This window comes from Carettochelys insculpta, chromosome 3 (assembly GCF_033958435.1).
Source record: "Carettochelys insculpta isolate YL-2023 chromosome 3, ASM3395843v1, whole genome shotgun sequence".
Classification (NCBI taxonomy): Eukaryota; Metazoa; Chordata; order Testudines; family Carettochelyidae; genus Carettochelys; species Carettochelys insculpta.
The window spans coordinates 82,849,292-82,855,291 of NC_134139.1; positions in this window are offsets into that span (position 1 = coordinate 82,849,292).

Sequence of the window (6,000 nt, forward strand, 5' to 3'; positions counted from 1 at the left end):
CCACTCACAGGAGACAGGAAATTGATCAGTACTGCTGTGCTGGTCAGTTTCTCTAATCCTGCCAGTGGCGGCAGCCAAGAGTCAGGCTGGCCACCCTGACAGGACCGGGGAAACCACTCCTGTCAGGGACAGTGAGAGTCAGGCTGTTGCTCCTGACAGGAGTGGTAGCCACTCATGTAAGTGGTGGCATATGAGAGTCCGGCTCTAGGCTGCTGCTCCTGTGAGTGGCAGAGAGCTGGCACCTAACTTGAGTACATGTATCTTGGGGTTCTACTGTAATGACCAGCTGATACCCTGAAATTGTAAACTTGAGATGTGATCATTTCTATTTTAGCATAAAAACTGTTGATGACACGGTTATAAAAATAATTATATCATACCATAGTCCTTCTGTCACTGCTTCAGAAAATCATCATTCCTGACACCATCTACCAACCCTCATACTTTTTTTCCAGCAAGAGAGAAGAAATACTAGAATTCACCAGTAACATTAAGCAGATCAGATGATATTCCGCAGTTGTAATTTGTCATCCTCAGTACAGTTGGCACCATCTGTTGGTTTATAGTGATATTTTCCCATGTTTATATGACATATTTCTTGGACCAAATGCATGTCATTTTATTTGCTTGTAAAATGCCCTGAACCCATTTAATTTTGGTAAAATTCTGCAATCTCTTCTTCTTCTTGAAAAGAAAAAAATAATGCAGATGTTTTAGCAACAATAACCAGGAGAGGCCTGATTACAAATATGGGAACTCAATAGGAGTTCCTCTTTGAGCTGCTCAGGAAATAGTGAGCTTTAATGGGGGCGGGGGGGAAAAAGGTAGATTTGAAACAAGGTGCTATATTATCACGTGTCAGTTTTTGCTATCTCATAGAATTTTAATAAGTGTATACAGGACATAGTTACTGAATAGATTTCATATAATTGATCATCTTTCTTGTTTTTATCATGAATAGAAAGACAAGAATATAATGATGGCACAAAGCAAGTGCCTGCTGGCAGGTAGGATGAGTGTCCTTATTCTCATTGGCTAAGTGGAAACTGAAAGCACTTATTACAAAAGAGGCACTACATCTCTATTGATTGCTTGAGCTTTTTATGTATAATATAAACTGGTAAACAATGTGCTGGGTGCAAAATACTAAAGAGAAAGCAAAAACGAATCTAGCAAAAACCAACTAGCAAAGCAAGATACCTGCCTCTGAAGCAGGTAGGTGGCGATGTACAATTAAATTAAATTAAATTGAGATATTGCCACAAGCCCTGAGGAAAAGCCGATATGCACTGGTGCAGGAGAAGATCCAGGACCATGAAGTGATTTTTGCTGGTTCCCATTCTTCAGCTGCAGGTTGAAGCTCCCAAAAGCATCGTTCTCTTGTCTAGTGTCATCCGGCAGGACCACGGATGTTACTGGACTAGACATGCTTGAGTCGGAGGTTAGTAGGGAGAGCCTGGCTGCCTTGGGCAGGGGAGCCCAAAGGGCTTGTGTTGCTGACTAGAGGCACAGCCAGCTGGAGCCAGCCTCCACGGGGCTGGAGCTGCATCTCAGGGTCTGCAGAGCTGGGACTACAAGGACAGCCTGGCCAGGGCTGCAGCAGGTGCCCATATGGCTGAGGCCAGAGTCAGCAGCTCAGTTAGGGCTGAGCTGGCATCACGTAGCCTTGGCCATGGACATGTCCAGAGCCAGTATCTGTGGGGCCTAGGCCATGTCTGGCTGGGGCTGGAGTGATCTCCACAGAGGGCAACCAGAGGGGCCAGGTCACTGTCAGCCCAGCAGGAACTGAGGTCCCTGAAGGTGGTAAGGGGGGCCCTGGGGCTGGAGTTGTGGGGGAGGAGCATAAACGAGAAACCAGCAGCAGATTGGGTGGCCAGAGCAGGGGACCTCCATTCATCCTGCAAATTCCCTTATCTGGGACCAGTCAGCTCCCGAGGGTGCCAAGCAAGGGAGGTGGAACCTGTACTTTCTGTGGCAGATAGTACAATGGTCTCTTAAGAGGCTGATTTCCCACCCTTATCATTACTAGCAGTATGAATAGCTCTGAAGTGGGAATGTGGGAGGCCCAGAGCTACAATGCCAGATTTAAGCCCCTGAGTACCAATTTCAGGAGCCACTGAGATCTATATGGCTCCTGTTTGGTTGATACCTAACCCCATATGTGTCTAACCTCAACCTAGATTTTCAGGATGAAAAGTGCTTAAATGCACACATTTCTGCCCCAAGCACATATCTTGTTGCCTGTCTCCTGCCTAAGTTCTAGTACAGTTCAAAACTTGGGGAAAGGCAGCTGGGTGAATGGTTATTTTCCCTGTGCCAAATTTGGTCACATTCAGATGCTGGTCAGAGGAGAAAATAATGTGCTTCCCTTAATAATTCTTAAGATAGGTGTTTAGAGCACTCACCTGGAATGTGAGACATCTTGGTTCAATTCTGTCATTTACCTGCAAGCAGGGCTGGCAGGTTTGGAGAATTTTTGCTAGTGCCCAGAACTGGTCCAACCTTATCCCAGCACCGAAGGCTCTGGGAGGGAGTGTGAGTGCGGGAGAGGATCTGGAGTGCAGGCTCTGGAAGAGAGTTTGGGTGCAGGCTCTGGGAGGGAGCAGGGGCTTGGAGTGCAGGATGCAGGCTTTGGGAGAGAGTGCAGGAGTGGTGAGGGTTGTGGGATGGAGTTTGGGTGTGGGTTTTGAGCTAGGGCAGGGGATTGGGGTGCAGGAAGGAGTATGGAGTGCAAACTCTGGGAAGGAGTTTGAATGCAGAAGGGTTGAGGGTTGGACTCCAAGCGGGAGTTTGAGTGCAGGAGAGGTATGAAGTATAACCTCTGGGCTGGGACAGGGACTGGGATGCAGGAAGGGAGGCAAGGTGCAGGCTTTGGAAGGGAATTTATGTGCATCAGGGGTGAGGGTTCTGGGACAGAGTTTGGTGTGGCCTCTGGACTAGGGCAGGGGGCTTGAGATGGGCAATGTGCAGAGACAAATACACCCACCCTTCCCCAGGATCACAGGAAGTGCCCTCAGCTGCCCCCAGAGCACATGGACTGCTCGAGTCCTACTGTGCAGCTGGTGGTGTCAGGGGCCTCTGGGCCCCTTGAAATGGCCCAGGGATGGAAGGGGGGGCCAGTGGACACACTGGAGAAGGTGTACTGGAGCAGCAGGCAGGGCCAAAGGAGAGACCCAACTCAAACTTTACTTGAGCCTGGTCCCCAGGCCAGCAATATTGCTGGAGCTGAGCTCTGTGGGCCCATATAGTTCCCTGCAGGAAGAGGGAAAAGAATCCTACTCATATCAGGAAAGTGCTCTCACCACTTAAACTACAAGATATTCAGGGGATCCCCTCAGTCTTTCCTGTTGAAGTTGTTCCATTGTGGGCAAATAGTTAGCCAGAAGGATGACTAGCTTCTGGTCTCCCTCCTCCCCAGTGGGTGCCCTGATCACCAGGCTGTTGAGTCATTCTTCTCGGTGGTCCAATGAGTTGGCAGCTCTTTAGCCAAAGTGGAACAGCTTCAACAGGAGAGACTGAGGGTTAACCTTTGTCCCCTGTATCAGATTAGTCTATAGGTCAGGGATAAGTGCACTCTCATGTGAGATCCCTGTTCAAATCCCACCCCTTTTCTTTCAACCAGCTAAAAGACAGAACTGAACTTGGGACTCCCACATTCTAGGGGAGTGTGCTAGCCACTATGTTAAGAATTGTAAGGTGGGCAGCTGTTAGCCAATGGTCGGGTAAGATACCACCTATGCCCTTATTTTCATATGAGTCTTTAACTGCTAGGACAGATAGTTGCTTCGCAGCGGGCAGCCCGGGCAGGCTGATGGATGCCCTAAGGTCCTAATACTCAAGTCTTTAAGTGCTAGGAAGGGAAAAGTCCCTTCGCAGCGGGCAGCCAGGACAGGCTGATGGGCGCCCCAACAGTTGCACTGAGAGCTTCCCACACCCGAGTCTTTAGCTGCTAGGATGAGAAAGTCCCTTCGCAGCGGGCAGCCAGGGTGGCTGACGGGTGCCCCAGAGAGTCTGCTCTGTGGAGGCAGCATGACACAGCTCTCAGCTCTCAGCACTCTCTTAGTAATGACCAGGCTTAACGCAGCTGAAAAGCAGATGGGTTCTTTGTTTTGTGTTCGGCTTGCACAGCAACAGGGAGAGTCAGGTTACACTTAACCAGTTACTTATTTATTGACTAAGGAGACTTAACTCTTATGGTTACAAGATTACAAGATATATATACTTTGTTGCAAGCTTACAAGATTTATACTTTGTTACAAAGATTACAAGGTTTACACTTTGTTCTTTAGTTGCCAATAGCTAGCATGTAACAATTCATAGATCTATTATTGAATGTGCACAAAGAAAACAAAAGGAAAGCAATACACTTAACAGGTCTTATTCTCACCCCTGCATTACCAGCGTGGTGTGGCCAGCGTCTTCACTCAATCCCTCGGGAAGAAGCAATGATAACAAGGAAACGGGCATCCCTTGGGACCTCGGGAGGCAAAGAACCTCCTGACCAGCAGGTAGAGGTAATTGGAGCTCAGTTAGAGGGGCTGCCGGACCCTTACTTTATACCCATTGGGTCTCATACGCTTCTTCCTTATCTAAAACGGTGCCAGTTGAATTAACTCGTCTTGAGACACTAGTTCTCACAAGGCTGGTTCACACCTGTGGGGTGGAGATAATTTTAGGGCATTCTTTCTTTATGGGCCGGAGATTTTTCCTCCGTCTGGGACATTTGTGAAGGCAAATCAACTGATGGCACTTAACCAAGGGCAGTCCGAGGCCCGGCTGTTTATTAGCCCATTGTCTCTGCTCCAGAGCATCGAAGAGACTGTGCCTGAGATAAGCACATCTGTGCTCTCAGGCATTCCAGGGCTGAGCTGTTTTTTTTAACCCTTTGGTGCTCTGAAGCACCCAGGAGAGACAAGATGGAGTAGAGAAAAAGGGGGTGTTCTGTCTGGCTACAGTAGCACCTACTAAAGCTGTGCTGTGGGGACGCAAACTCCCAACTCATTCTCACAAGAAACAATTTAGGCCCCCTGAGCAGCTTAACAGAAGCTTGCTGCAACCCAAACTTAGTAGCGTGACCAAGTGTCCAGTTTTTGACACACTTACGTGAAAGGAGATCCCCCCAAGTCCTCTGAAAATGAGTGCATGAGGTGGGGGAGAGCAAGCAACAGAAGGGGGATGAAGTGAGTTTGGCGGGACCTCAGAGAAGGAGCAGCACAAATATGTTTGGTTTTGTTCACTTAGAAAATTTGCATCCCTAAAACATAGGCACTGAATTTTGCAAGCGCTGCTCTCCTTTTCACCTCTCTGTTGCTGAGTTCCTTCTCTGACCATCAAATCCTCTCTTTCCCTGAGCCTGTCAGTCCTGTCCAGGCCCTATGGTGCAATCTCCGCTGCCTTTTTGCCACTTTTCAATCATTTTTCACCACCCCCTTTTTCTTGTCACCACTTCTCTCTGCACAGGATCTCACTGATTTCTCTCAAGAGAAAATTGACAAAGGATGTGACTGTCCTCAGCATACATCTTGCCTTCTTTCTCACTTCCTCTTCTACAGTGGCCTCTTCCTCCTGTCCTGTCACGGTTGCACAAGTTTCTCGTCTGCTGTCCTCTGCTAATCCCTCCACTTGTCCCATGACCTAATTCCATTCCCCTGATCTCATGGCCACTCGCATCCTCTCCTTTACATACTGGTTATTTCCCTTCACAGTACGAATATGTGGTTCTGTCTTAAAACTGCCCACCATTGACTCCACTAGCCTCTCCTAGTGTTCTCCCTTTCTTCTGAAAACTCATTGAAAGTACGGTTTACAATCTCCATCTTGAATTAAGTGCCTTTAATTCCATTCTAGAGCCTCTCCAGTCTAGCTTCTTTTCTTCACATTCTACTGAAACTGCTTTTCCGAAGTCTCCAGGGACTTCTTCCTAGCCAAAGCTGAGACCCAGGACTCCACACTCATCCTACTTGATCTGTCATCTCTTTTGGATATCATAAACCATGCTCC